The sequence below is a fragment of the Lygodium microphyllum genome, chromosome 3 (assembly GCF_053477565.2).
Source record: "Lygodium microphyllum isolate KBCC chromosome 3, Lygodium_microphyllum_v1.1.10, whole genome shotgun sequence".
Taxonomy (NCBI): domain Eukaryota; kingdom Viridiplantae; phylum Streptophyta; class Polypodiopsida; order Schizaeales; family Lygodiaceae; genus Lygodium; species Lygodium microphyllum.
Window position 1 is genome coordinate 17,446,010 of NC_141137.1, and position 15,353 is coordinate 17,461,362.

Here is a 15,353-nt window from a genome sequence, read left to right on the forward strand (position 1 = left end):
GGTCTGTTGGCTAGTTACACCTTGAATGGCCAACGAGACAGGAGACAGTTTTGGACCACCCTCAGTCAATCTCTACCACAGGTTGATCATTGGATGGTAGGGGGTGACTTTAACATGGTGGAGGCTCTTGAGGACAGGAGAGGCAGATGCACAGAAATCATTAGGGGAGGAGAGCAGGCTGCTTGGAAGGAGTTCTTATTCCAGATTAGAGGCCAGGACCCATGGTTCACAGCAAAGTCTGGTAGGACCACAGGCTCACTTCAGTTCTCCAGGAGAGACAAGGCGATAGGAGCCAAGAATTTCTCCAGGAATGATCGATTTTATGTGGATGACTGGGCCTGCGACAGAGGTGGCCTTACAAGCGTCATACCTGGCACGACCCTCTCAGACCACTCACCAATTCAGATACTTCTTGAGAGAGTAGGAGGACCCCATTCCAGTGTCACGATTCCAGAGCACTTGTTTTATGAGCATGATCTTAGAGAAACAGTCACACAGTGTTGGAGATCTAGACCCTTCTCAGCTGGACGGGCAGCTAGTGACTTGGATGAGAGCCTATAGGAGATTAGTTCCCTCTTCAGAGAGGAGGCCACAAGGAGGAGACAGAGCCTTCTAGAGAAGGAAAGAGCTACTAGGGCCTCATTGGTTGCCTTACAGAGGGAGGAGAAGAGACGGCCAGGATGCAGATGGATAGTTGAGAGGATGCATACCGCCAGGGCAGAGATTGACTCCATGAAGCAAGCTAGATCAGAGTACATATTTCATGTGAGAGCCTCTTTTTGCACTCGGTCTGGGGACAGGGGTAATAGGGATTTTTTCCGCACCACCGTGCCTAAACACTCTAGACAGGGTGTTCAAAGACTCAGGAGAGTTGATGGATCCATTGCACAGGGCCCTCTAGAGGCGAGACAGGTGGCCACACAATACTATACATCCCTTCTAGGATCCACCACTAGACCCCCTGGATATAAGAGAGATAGAGAAGCAGTTTGGCAGAGCACGCAGAGGGTGGTTACAGACAGGATGAGCAGACATCTGATGGCCCATTTTACAAAGGAGGAGTTGGAGGAGGCACTTCGGGCACTACCCTCAGGCAAGTGTCCAAGGGAAGATGGACTAGATAAATCCTTCTTTGTGAGCTACTGGGATCTTATAAAAAAAGGCCTTCACTCAGCCTTTCAAGAGATTATGGCATCAGGGACTATGCCAAAGAGACTCTCTGAGGGGCTGATTCATCTTATCCCGAAAAGAAATGGAGATAGATTGGAGATCACACCGTGAAGACCGATCACCTTGCTTGGAACTGCCTATAAGACCCTCACAAAGGCGATTAGTCTCAGGCTGGCACCATTGATGTCAGATATTATACACCCCACTCAGACAGGATTCGTCCAAGAAGCGCAGCATCTTGGACAACATCTTCACCTTCTGGGAGACCACAACTTTGGCTAGATCCAGGAGGCAAGACCTTATTGTGCTCCTTGGCTTTAAGAAGGCATATGATCGCATGGATTGGGAGTTTCTAGAGGGCACAATGCTGAGGATGGGCTTTCAAGAGCAGTGGGTCAAGGGTGTAGCGGCTCTCTATTATTCAGCACATAGCCAGGTCATGACTGGAGGGGCAAGAGGAGATAGATTCAGCATCCATAGATCAGTTAGATAGGGATGTCCACTTGCTCCATTCTTGTTTCTATTTGTAGTAGAGGCCATGAATTCCTTCTTCAGAGACTGATCTACAGGTATCAGAGGCATCAAGCTATCCATCCTTGAATTTGAGGAGCTTCTTAATGTGGAGTTTGCTGATGATACAACAATTTACTTGGATGGGAATGAGGGCAACTTTAGAGCCTTTGTAACAGCCATGGAGACATTTTGCAGAGCATCAGGAGCATTAAGTAATTGGCACAAATCCTTTGGATTTTGGATATGCGACACTAGGCAGACAGAGTGGCGACCACATGAGGATTTCAAATGGGTTCCCCGCAGGACCGCCATAAGATATCTCAGATGCCATGTGGGGATTGACATTACCTCAGAGCAGCAACTGGCACCCCTCCTTTTGAGCATCAGACAGAAGCTTTTGTATTGAAGCTCGGAGAGACTCTCGTTGGCAAGAAGAGTAGTGGTTGCCAACCAAGTTCTTCTTGCGACCATGTGGTACATCACTTCTTGTCGGGCATTCTCTAGGTTGTGTATTGGCTAGGTGGAACGCCTCATCAGGAACTTCATTTGGTCAGGAGGAGATGGGAGTCCAAACCAAAGCAAAGGTAGCCTGGGATGTCATCATACAGCCTAGATCCAGAGGAGGATTGGGGATCATAAACCTAGATAGTCAAAGCAAAGCCTTATTGGTCAAGCTCATTGTTAGGGGTCTGCTTCCAAGTGAGGAGCCCTGGAAGAAACTTTTGATGGGGAGGCTAGAGGACTTGACATCTATACATCCAGGACCATGGCAGCCCAACATTCACTGGATATTTCAGGAGATAGGAACCAGAGATTTAGGGAGGAGCTTCGAGGTCAGATTTGCAGCTGCCATTATTAGAGCTTGGAGATCTATCTCTCCAGGGCTCCACCAGCTCCCCCCGACTACTATTGAAGAGAAGAGGAGACAGCCTCTTCTCTTTAATCATTATTTGAGATCAAAGTCAGGCCACGCCATTGGGCAGCGGACACACTTATCATGGGGGAGATTCTCTTTACAAGTCGTTACATCAATGGGGGAGTGGTTTGCATTTCAAGAGTTACCACACGAGACCCAAAGGCAGAGATTACAGGGTCTTAGGGGAGCCAAGGCTATGATTGAGGCCGTGATGGAAGGGGTTCCACCAGATTGGCAAACTAAAACAGCTTCCTCTCCGACTTGGATTGGTCTTTTCTCTAGAGGGAATATCCTTCTAGCAATCATTGCATCTAGTAGAGACAGGACATTCACTTTTACAGTTGAGGAGGATGGCCACCTCCAACGAGAGGACCTTGACCTTACAGCACTCAATGGCTGCTCCAGGCAGAGAATCAGAGTAGTGGCACACTTTCAAAGAAAATGGCACATAGACCCAGACCCAACCACTTGTCTTATAGATGGATGGAGATATTGGCCAAACCAGAGGAGGCCTCTACAAAGACTTCAGTGGGATCCAAGAGAGTGGGTGTGGAGGGATCCCTTCCTTGATAGGCCATCCGACATCCCCTTCTTTGGTTACACTACTAGATTGGGACGGAAGATACAAATGAGCAAGATTAGAGCACAGCTTGCAGCCATCCCTCATTGGCATAGAGAGGGAGTCTCAGATGAGTTTCTATACTACTTTTGGAGCCGGCTACCTGACAACTTCAGGCCCAGGAAGATATCTCTCTTCTATGGCTTCTAGCCCATAGGAGTTTAGCAATTGGCACTTGGCTTGGATATGGCAAGGACCTAGTGGCTTGCACACGATGTGGTGAGCCATAGGAGACACAGAGACATTGCCTATGGGACTGTCCTAGAGCCCAAGACATTTGGAGGAGAGCTCTTAGGATAGTATTCCATGGTACAGCAGAGTCCATGGTGGCGACATGGGGGGCTGCAGCTTGGGTCACAGACAAAGGTCCAGCATGCAGCTATGAGGACACTCAGGGGAGCATTTCTTTTCTCATCATTGGACAGCATCTGCACAAGATCCCTTACCCAGACTACTCGCAGACATAGTGGACTCAAGGACATTGTCACATATGGGAGCTGATTTCCAGCATTATAGCTTGGTACATATGGACTGCGAGATGTAGCCAGGTCATTGATCTTCAGGATATACCCATTGGAGAGTCTTTATCGAGGATTTGGACAGAGATAGTCCACATTCTCCGTGGGAGATGGGAGAGGTTGCAAGGCAGCTCTGAGAGGATGAGGAAGAAAAGAGAGCCTTTCCTGAGGATTTGGGATTCAGACACCTTTCACGCTACCCCTCAGATGGTTTGGCACTTTAGCCCACCAGCTTGGTTGTTTACACAACCATTGTATCTTTGATGTACTTAGTTACTCTTCACAAAGTTTGTTATACTTTGTATTTAACTTAGGGGGACTTTCTCTGAGGTGTTATTCATAGAATTCTCTTTTCTTGAAAAAAAAAAAACTTTTATAATTGCAACCACATCAAAAAGTGTAAAGCGGCTCAGTTACGATGACTTTTATCCCGTGAGCATTCTCACATGTGCGTCTTTTGTCTTGGCCAGGCTCATTGTCATGCACCATCTCCAGTGCTAAGCACACAATCCCAAACCACTAGCATTCTATTCTTCAGTGCCCATTCAATATGGAACCGGTCCCAAGGCTAAAACAAACCATTAGTCCAATTTGTCCCAATGGCTGCCTCTTCTGGCCATGCAAAGATCCCGGCTTAATCCAAGGGAACTCTGGGGGTAAAAAGCAAGAGCAACTAAATAAAATAAAAAATAAAATATTTATATAAGTAAATAAGGAAAAAAATTGCAAATAGTATCACCAACCACCTAGTGACACGTAGTGCAGTAGTTGACACTCAAATTCATAGAATGTGGGCATGGTGGACTATGAGATCACCTACTACATAAAATGGAAATATTTCCGCATCAGCTTGTTTAGAAACAATGTGACCTAATCATTCAAGGACTAAGGAGCCCTAGTAGTAGAGAACTCAATGAGAATGCGCTGATACTTAGCCAACTTGACTTTCAAGTCATCCTAGTTAGTGATTTTAAAGTTTTAAAGCTCATGATTCAAATTGATGTCAAGGATCCTATCATGAGCTGCATAGTGGTCAATCAAGTATGCCCAACACTCCAATGCTAAGTCAAAATGCTAAAGCTATGAATGAAATTCAAGTAAGAGACCTTGCATTAGCTCAATAATAGCGGAGGCATTTCTAGTCTTCCACGAGTAGACAGGCAGAGGTGGGTAGGCAAAACTAGGCAGATAGTGTCCAATGGGTGGGTAGGCAGAACTAAGCAAATAGTGTCCAATGGGTGACAGTTGATGCGAAGGCACTAGAACATGAATGTTTTCATAAAGTGTCGATGAAGGTGGAGACATCGGGACACATAAGACGTATCTAGTAGACGGCTAGGGCATAGTAAAATGACCAAAAGGCCAACTAAGTAATGCCATGGAGGCAAACTATGGTAATAACTAATCCATACTCCGTGGAGGTTGGGTGGCATTTCCAAGCCGTGAAAAACCTGAAAGTATGGGGATGGAAGAATGAACCTCTATCATGGGGACACCACTTGGCTGAGGAAAAGATAGAGGTCCTAAAAAGCGTGCCTGTGGGTGAAGGATCCCTCAGTGCGATGTGAGAAGACGCGTGGTGCACTTCATGCATTGAAAGGAAGGTGCAGCAGAACTAATGGGTGGGATGGCTAGGAGGTTGAATGGATTTGTCATTTGAGTTGTTGTCGGAAAAGTGTTAGATTCCTTTTGTCCATTAAATACAAATGAAGAAATAGAATCATCACCAAAATCGTATTGACCATGAGATGGAAATATTGAAGGAAAAGATAAAGGAGCACTCACGATAGATTCTTGCAAATTTTGTTTACCTTTTCTTGAGTGCAAGTTGAAATACCTATCCTCTTCAAGGCTAATGTACCAAAACTTCGTGTAGATTGTTCCTTCATCATGAGCATCTCCAATATCTTGCAAAAAATAGGAAGTAAAATCAAAAGAATGAGAAGTATCATGCATACTTGACATGGGAGTGAATGATGGTGGAGAAGTAAATGGCTAGTACTCCATGCCTATTTCCACGTAAGGGTGATCAGTCCTTTGTGGAACTTCCGTCCTTCCTACAACATCATTGGACCGATACACCAAATCTAAAGGAAAAAACTCAGATTTACCTTCAATTTCTTGTTGAGCTTGAAACATGAGAATGAGGTCGTATTCAGCTCTTGAAATCTTATATGGTCTATGCACTCCATGATAGTTCAAAGACTCTCTGGCCATGTCGGATGGAGAAGCAAGCTTTGAAGCCCACTCCATCCCATGTCTCGATGTGTTAGGCTCACGAGCTTCATGATGATGTGGCAATTTTCCCCTCCCGAGACGGATCGTGCAGCATCTCTCTCAATGCTATCATGGCGGTGACTTCTACCTTGCTCTTCTAGTGGGGTGCTTCATCCACTTCATCTTCTTTCATTCCTTATGGTTCTCAACACCATATGAAGACTGACATCAGGCTCCTCTTCCTTCTTCGGCATCTACATCTAGGTTGAGAGGGGGTTTCTATCCTTCTTGGTATTCTACAGGCTTCAGCACTTTGTCTTTGACATCGGCTTTTCCCCTCTATTGTACCTTACCCTTTGCATTGCATGATTTTATCATCTTTATACTAGGGTGCTTGGGCAAGTGAACAATTTTCCCATGAGGGACACTATCCGAGTGGCACCTACTACATGAGCATTCTTCAGCATGTAGCATACTTTGTATCTCATTGTGTAGAGCACCACTTGCGTGGATCCTAAGCTGCTTCCACCGGCGGTTGTTGTTACCACACCACCATCCTCCATCACATGGATACCTCATCACCTATTTTTCCTCGTCATCAACACCCTGAGTGGATGGGTTAGCTTGTCTTGTTTTGTGATGTGTTGGGTGTATCCTCCCTACTCCCGTCTTCTGGGTTACTATTACTCAATCGGCCACATCCCATAAAATTTACCTCACTTATTCAAAAAAAAAAACCCATGTGGTTCCATCCGCCTTTGTAGGGCTTGGTAGGCCACTGGGCAGCCGACGTGCACCCTTTGTCCGATGCCCTGTCCTCTCTGGGGTAACTACTTAAATTCCCTTGGTAAGATAACCATCGCCTCTGTAGTCTTGGTAGGCCACTGGGCAGCCGGCGTGCACCCTTTGTTCGATGCCCTGACTGCTTTGGAATGGGACGCCTTGGGGTCAATAAACATCACAATGGTTGGCCTAACCTTTCGGCTCAGATTTGGGCCTGAGAGGGGGTGTTGAGCTAAAACATGCATTACTTGTTGATTAGCCTCTTAAACAGCCCCAAAACACACTAAAAAATGCTCTTTTAGAGTAAGACCCTAAAATGGGAAGCGGTTTGAGAGAGTTCAGTGGAAACCCTAATTTTTGGGGCGCCCTTCCACATCTATAAATAGACAAGCTGCCCCCATTCAGCCTTATTCCATCTATGCAGGTTTCACACTCTCTAGTGCAGATTTCAGTCATCAATCTACCTCCACATGGCTGTCCAACCCTCGCGACTACTGCCACCTCTACCTCTAGCCTCGCAATGCCCTAGCGCCTTCTTCCAGCTGTGTCGCCCACTATCAGGCGCCATCTCCCAGGCTACGTTTGGCCTCAAGCTACCATCGCCAGTATCTCCAACATCAGGCGACATCCTACAACCTGCGTTTGCATCTTTCTGGAGCCGCCTGGTGTCATCTCCCCACTCCATAGCTGTCGCCTCTATCTTTGGCAACCCCTAGTGTTGGTGTTTTGCAGTTTCTTCTCTCTTCACTCTCCGACTGGTGGTCACAAACTTGGGATCCGTCTCCGATGGACATCACAGTCCAACATTGCTTTGCCCTTAAGCAGCACACTATACACTCTTACATTCATTTACAGCATTCATTCACTTCAAAGTTGTGTTCTCTCTCTCCCTTCTTCTATTTGTGTTAGAGTTTCTATGTTTGAGTTTTGAGTTTTTGCGTTTAGAATTTGAGTTTTTGCGTTTTGCGTTTCGGGTTTGAGTTTTTCCCTCTTTGTGTGTGTCTGTGTCTATCTCTTTGTGTTTCTATCGTGGTCATACACTCTGTGTGTCCTCAGTGCAAACCCTAGCAGCTTTCTTCACAAGGTGTTGAACATAATTAGCAAAGAATTGTGTGAATTGAGTGCAATCATGGGAGGATTTATTGTATGCAAACTTCGCAAGGGGTGATAGATCCTTCCAATTGTCTTGATGATATTTGATTGTGCATCTAAGGTATTACTCCAAGACTTGATTCACTCTTTTTGTTTGTCCATCACTCTGTGGGTGATTGGCTGAAGAAAGACTCATTTGTACTCCCAAAAGTTAAAGAGGCTTCTCAAAACCCAAATATAAACTAGGGACTGCGATCACAACAATATCAAGTAACCTGTAGTGCTGATTCACCTATTCCATGAAGAACCTTGATGTTCCTTTTCCATTGATACTCTTGGTTTAGGATAAAGTGTGCCATTTTTATGAATCAATCAACCACCACCAAGATAGAATTATACCCTCTGGAAGAAGAAAGTTCAACAATGGAGTCCGTAGATAAGGATGAACATGGCTTACTTGGAATAGATAATGGTTGAAGAAGGCCATGAGGTCAATGATAAGGAACCTTAGCTCAATTACATGTGTCACAAGAATGCATAAAGTCCTTGACTAGTTTCCACATTTGCGGCTACCAAGAATCCCTTGAAACCAACTTGATTGCCTGGTTAACTCAAAATGCCCTACTGAGGGGAGATCATATCTCTTCTTAAGTAATATCCACTTATAAAGGACTAGGAGGAATGTAGAGGATTTATAATAGAGCAACCCATCAATATCCTGAAAATTCCTTTGAGTTTGTTCTTGGCCTTGATGTAATTGCCTCGTCATATTCTTAACGAATGAATCTTTTGTAATTTCCTTCCTGACCTTTGATAAGAACCCAAAGTCATCTCGGGCTTTGCTAATAATTGCTCTTAACTTCAATTGCTTATGTTTCAAGATTATTGAATTCTGTTGGTCATTGTCTTTATCGTTTTGTTTTGGTACCAAGTAGGATCTTCAAGATAAAGCATCAAGTTTTCTTTGTTAATGGCCAGGCCTATAGGCAATGACAAATTCAAATCTGGATAGAAAACCACTTTATCTTGCTTGCGGACAATTCAAGACCCAAGAAGTCATAAAATATTCCAAATTCTTGTAATCCATATAGATAGTGGTCTTATGAGGGGTGCCTTCAAAGCTTATGGTTGCTCTGCTTGTAGCCTTGCATTACTTTCTTGAAGCTCTTGGATTTGCTACTAGATGCTTTGTAAAAAAGCAACAATAACTTCCATCACAAACTCCATCACGACTAGGCAAGATTGTGGTAGGAGAGTGTTTCCAAACTGTTATGGGCACAACAAGTGCTCTTCATGTGAGAGTGCGCAGCGAAAGACGAACACGAACACAGAGGAGAGGAGAGAGGAAGCAAAGAATGAAGGAAGAAAGTCTGCACTGACTGAGATGAATGCTGAATACACTGGAATGGACAGAACAGTCCCTGCAAGCAGCCCGGAGCGTCAGTGAGGGAACCAGGACAGACTGGAAGCAGAGGCAGCACCAATGCCGGAGACGGAGACGGAGGAAGCAGTGCTGTACCTGCAGAGAGTGAATGCTGGACTGACTGGGGGGGCTGCTATAAATAGCCCCCCAGCCAGCAAACTGGCCGACCTGGCCAGATCTGGCCGACTATGGCCAGATCTGGTCCGACTGACCAGAACTGGTCCGACTGCCCAAAATAATGGGCAGTCACCCCAAAAACAGCCCAGATCTGGGCTATAAAATGCCCAAGGCTGCATGCTGACTAAAGCAGCCTAAAAACACACTGACAGAGCTCCTCTGTCTCCTGTCAGACTCTGACAGGAGCTCACAACCAGGAGATGACAGACTGAGACTGAATAAGAGCAGGCTAACACCCCCTCTCAACTCCTAGGAGAGTCTGAAGACCCAAGAACCGCATGTGATGAAGCAGAGAAGCCTGAGGCAACGGCTTCGTAAAGAGATCAGCTGCATTGGCCGCCGTAGGACAATAGACCACCACCAGCTCCGAATCCACGATCCGCTCTCGAACATAGTGATACTGAACCCCAATGTGCTTCGTACGAGCATGAAACACCGGGTTCTTGGCCAGAGCAAGAGCACTCTGGTTATCCACGCGCAGCTCCATAGGTCCGGTCTGGGAAAAGCCAATCTCCGCGAGTAAGCGACGGAGCCAAACTGCCTCCATAGCGGTCGAACATAGGGCCCGATACTCAGCATCTGTAGAAGAAAGGGCCACAGTAGGCTGCTTCTTGCTGCTCCAAGAGACAGCACCAGATCCAAGGGTGAAAGCATAACCTGTAGTGGATCATCGCGAATCCACATCACCTGCCCAATCAGAATCACTCCATCCAAAAAGGGTAATCCCATCTCCATACATGATCCCAAAGGATCGAGTCCCCTGCAAATAGCGAAGAACCCGCAAGGCCGCCTGCCAGTGATCCTGGGTAGGAGTCTGCATAAAGATAGACAATAAAGCCACCACAAAGGAGATATCCGGCCGAGTGTGAAGCAGCCAGATAAGAGAGCCGACAAGGCATCTGTAACGGGTGGGATCGGTAAGAGGAACTCCAGCTGTCAAAAGCTTGGACTCAGGGTCCATAGGGCATGAGATAGGCCGACAATCAGCCATATCAAACTCCGAAAGAAGCTCGGAGATATACCTGTGCTGCGAGATAAAAATGCCCTGTGCCATCTGATAGATCTCCAGACCTAGAAAGAAGTGAAGGATCCCTAGATCCGTCATGTCAAACTCCTGCTGTAGAATGGACCGTGTATGCTCCACCTGCTAAGTGTCGCTCCCTGGAATGATAAGATCATCCACATACAAGATGAGGAACACCGAAAGAGAATCCACAACCCGTAAGTAGAGGTTGGGATCATAAGCGGAGCGCGCAAAGCCACTCTGTAGAAAGAAGCGGTCAATCCGCTGGTACCAAGCATGAGGAGCCTGCTTTAGGCCATAAAGAGCCTTCCGCAGCCTGTAGACATGATCCTCCTTCCCCTGCACAAGAAAACCAGGAGGCTGTGAAACATAAATCTCCTCCTCAAGAACGCCATTCAGAAAAGCAGACTTGACGTCCATCTGATAGACAGGCCAACGGTGATGAGCAGCAAAAGCCAAAAGCACTCGGATGGTGGACATCCTAGCTGTAGGAGCAAAAGTCTCAAAGTAATCCAACCCTGCACGCTGGGCAAAACCCTTGGCAACAAGCCTAGCTTTATGCTTGTCCAAGGAGCCATCTGCAAGATATTTGGTCTTAAAGACCCATTTCACACCAATCACCTTCCGTTTCGCGGGACGCGGTACAAGCTCCCACGTATGGTTTCGCTCAATGGAGTCAAGCTCGGCCTGCATAGCCTGTCTCCAAATATCCTGTGCAAGAGCCTCCTCCACAGTGGAAGGCTCGGAATCCTGAAGAATCTATGACATAAGAGCATAGTTCACACATAGTGAACTGTCCCGCTGGGCCTGTAAACGGGCTGATCGACGAGGACCTGTAGAAGAAGCAGGAAAGTGAGTAATACCTGAATCCTGCATGAGCCGGCGATACCATAAAGGAATCCTGAGAGACTCCTTCTGTGAGGGAGACCGGGGGGTCGCCGGAACCTGTAAAGCACCCAAATCGGAGAGGGACTCCCCCTCACCGAGTGAAGGTAAATCCTCCGCATCTGAAGAAGGCTGTATATCCCGTGAAGATCCCGAAGTGGCGGTAGAAGAGCTCGTAGAAGACGAAGGCACATCCACCAAAGGGGAAAGGGAAGCCGAAGGAGGAGGAATATGGGGGGTGCTAAGGGTGATCCTGGAAGGAAGTGAAGGGAGAGAAGGTGGGGGGGGTCCGTTGAAGATGAAGAAACATCTGAAATAGAACCATCAATCGGATCCTCAGAGGCCGAAGCCTCATCAAAGATCACATCCCTGCTCACCTCAACCTGCCGAGTCGTCGGGTCGTAGAGCCGATATCCCTTCGTGGTCGTACTATAACCAACGAAGATAAACTTTCTCGACTTAGAGTCGAACTTCGTCTTCCTCTTCTTCTTGTCCACATGGACAAAAGCATCACACCCAAAGATGCAAAAATGGGACACGGAAGGCTTCTTTCCAAAGAAAGCCTCATATGGAGTCATGTCCTATAACGCCGAAGTCGGAGAGCGGTTGCGTATATGCACCGCTGTAGCCACCGCCTCACCCCAAAGGAAATGAGGAAGACTCCTATGCTCCAGCATAGATCGGGCCATCTCAATCATGGTCCGATTCGCACGCTCCACCACACCATTCTCTGATGGTGTGTTCGGATGGGAATACTCCACCCGAATACCATGATCCCTGCAAAACTGAGAGAAAAGGTGAGAAGTGAACTCTCCACCGTGAACAGCTCGAACACCACGGACCTTGGAAGTTGTTTGGGTCTCCACAAACACCTGCCACTCACAGAAACGGGAGTACGCCTCGCTCTTGTACTCCAAGAAATAAGGCCACACATAACGACTAAAGTCGTCCACAATCAGCATCAAATACTAGGCCTTCCCAAGGGAGGCCGTGCCCATAGGTCCGCAAAGGTCGGTATGAACCAACTCAAGCAGAGAAGTAGCCCTCCTAGAAGCAACCTGCGGGTGAGGCTGCCGGTGCTGCTTGCCCCTCAAGCAGCTAGGGCACAAAGTGTGAAGAGGAGGGAAATTAGGAAGGCCCTCCACCATCTTCCTCCTAAAAGCCCGGCGAAGAGAATCGAGGTTCAAATGACCATACCGAGCATGCCAGAGCAGCCCAAGCTCATGGGAAGTCCGCGCAGCCAAGGCTGTGAGCGTATAAAGCCCACCCTCCTGTGTACCTATCCAAAGAGCATCACCTGTAGAAGCATCCTCCACTATGACTGCATCCTGAGTAAAAATGACTCGGGTACCTAACTGAGTAAGACCATGCACAGATAATAGGTTAAAACCCAAATCAGGCACATAGAGAACTTTGGCGGAGGAAGACCGCCTGTCAGAAAACATAGGTAAAGTCCCCACTCCATGAACAGGAACTGTAGAATTGTCACCAATGGTGACTGTACCCCCTCTGGAACGAAGATCCTGAAGCCAATCCTGACGGAAGGTCATATGTGAAGATGCTCCACTGTCGACGAGCCAAGGCTTCTCCTGTGTGGTAGAAGCTAGGGCAGTGTCTTCCTCAACAAAGAGATGCACAAACGCAGATTCTGTTGTGGCTGGGGCCGCCTTCGAGTCCTTCTCCTTAGGCTTCAAATGGGGATACTTCTGCCAACACTTCTCCTCGGGATGAGTGCCCTTCCCACAATGGGGACACTTGGGCTTCTTCTCCTTCGCATCCTTCTTATCTTCCTCCTTCTTGTCCTTGGACTTCTCCTTCTTTTGTTTCTTTTTCTTGCCACTACCTGTGGCAGCCGTAAATGCCTTGGTGGAGCCACTGGCTCCCACCTCTTTGAGTCGCTCGTCATGCTCCAAGACAAGCGGGGAAAGCTCCTCCCATAGGAGAGTCTCACGGGTTCTCGTAGTGATGAGGCTGGTGTAGAAGACATCATAACGGGGTGATGGCAGCTGAGTCAACAGAATCATCGCCATATCCTCAGACGATATCAGACGACCAAGAGAGGCTAGCTCGCCTCGCATATCCTCCATCTTCGTGATGTGCTCCTTCATGGAAGAAGAACCATCAAGACTGAGCATCCGCAACTTCTTCTCCAGGGCAATCTTGTGGGCAAATGTCTTGTGCTGATACAAAGACGCAAGCTTTGTCCATACTTCCGCCGCGGTCTTTAACCTGTGAACATGTACAAGAACAGAATCATGGAGACTCATAAAAAGAAAGGAACGGGCTCGAGAGTTGAGCCTATCCCATAAGGCTGCACAATCCATAGAGGTGCCATCGGACGAATCCACGGGGGGTCGGTCAATGGGCGAAGAAACAAGCTCCCATAGATCAAAGGTATCAAGGATACAAGCCACCTTGCATGACCATAGGGAGTAGTTGGAACCATCCAACTTGTCTTCCTTCGGAAAGGAAGGGAGAATCGCCACCTGTATAGAGGGAATCAAGGAAGGCATCCGCACAGTTGATGCAGTCTTCACTGAAGAAACCTTCGCAGTAGATGGAACCCTCTGAGATGCATGGACTGAAGAAGGACGAGTGCGAGGAGGGTCTTCCCGATGTCGAACTTCACGATAGTCCCGCCTCCGCTCAGAGGAATGATGAGAAAGAAGCTCATCCTCTGAGTCTTCAAAGCCTGAAAACTGGTAAGACATCTTCAAATCTGCAAAATACCAAAGAAAGTTGTGCCGCTAATGAAATAGGACAAACAATGTGGTCACCAACCACCAAGATGCAGGCAGAGAGTGCCTACAAACACCTGGATCTGCAAAACGCAAATAGATCTGATGTCGAACACCAGAATCGAGACCACCAGCACCGGGAATAAGCCCAGACAGAGGTCGCCTGCAGGATAGGAGCAGCCGGGGTAGAAGCGACCTGCAAAACAGCAAAACGCAAGCTGTAGGAGGGTCGCCCTGCAGCAGAAGAGGTCGCCTGGCAGCAAACGCAGGGTTGCTGCGTCACTGGATGACGTGGCAGCCCCTGTGTACAGCAAACGCAGGCTGTACAGCCTTCTGATGCAGTCGCCTGGCTGGGATGGACCTGTTGGCAGCCGCCTGAAGCAATCGCCTGGCTGTTGTGGAACTGTGGGCAGCAGCAGTAAGGTATTTCTCTCGTCCTCCGTGCTCTCAATCAGGCGATGATACCATGTGAGAGTGCGCAGCGAAAGAAGAACACGAACACAGAGGAGAGGAGAGAGGAAGCAGAGAATGAAGGAAGAAAGTCTGCACTGACTGAGATGAATGCTGAATACACTGGAATGGACAGAACAGTCCCTGCACGCAGCCCGGAGCGTCAGTGAGGGAACCAGGACAGACTGGAAGCAGAGGCAGCACCAATGCCGGAGACGGAGACGGAGGAAGCAGTGCTGTACCTGCAGAGAGTGAATGCTGGACTGACTGGGGGGGCTGCTATAAATAGCCCCCCAGCCAGCAAACTGGCCGACCTGGCCAGATCTGGCCGACTATGGCCAGATCTGGTCCGACTGACCAGAACTGGTCCGACTGACCAGAACTGGTCCGACTGCCCAAAATAATGGGCAGTCACCCCAAAAACAGCCCAGATCTGGGCTATAAAATGCCCAAGGCTGCATGCTGACTAAAGCAGCCTAAAAACACACTGACAGAGCTCCTCTGTCTCCTGTCAGACTTTGACAGGAGCTCACAACCAGGAGATGACAGATTGAGACTGAATAAGAGCAGGCTAACACTTCAAGAGCAAGGAGATTGCTCTCACAACTTACAAGAGAAGAACTTGAAAGAGAAATTGAATTAGAGCTTAACTGCAAGAACTCAATTACAAGAGAACTCAATTGCAAGAGAATGCTCACAAAAGCATGGCTTGATTACAAGACAAGACTCAATACAAGACAATACTAGAACAAGACAAGAACTGGAAGAGGACTTACCTTGTAGAAGCCTCACAATTGGTGTTGACAAGACTAAAGGGCTTGTAGTCCA

General features: G+C 47.6%; 1 protein-coding gene across 3 annotated transcripts in view; it reads right to left on the bottom strand.

Moving 5' to 3' along the window:
- LOC148038097 (NAD-dependent protein deacylase SRT2-like) overlaps positions 1-15,353 on the bottom strand; it is a 339,478-nt gene that overhangs the window by 299,728 nt on the left and 24,397 nt on the right. The gene's annotated exons all lie outside the window — the stretch shown is intronic.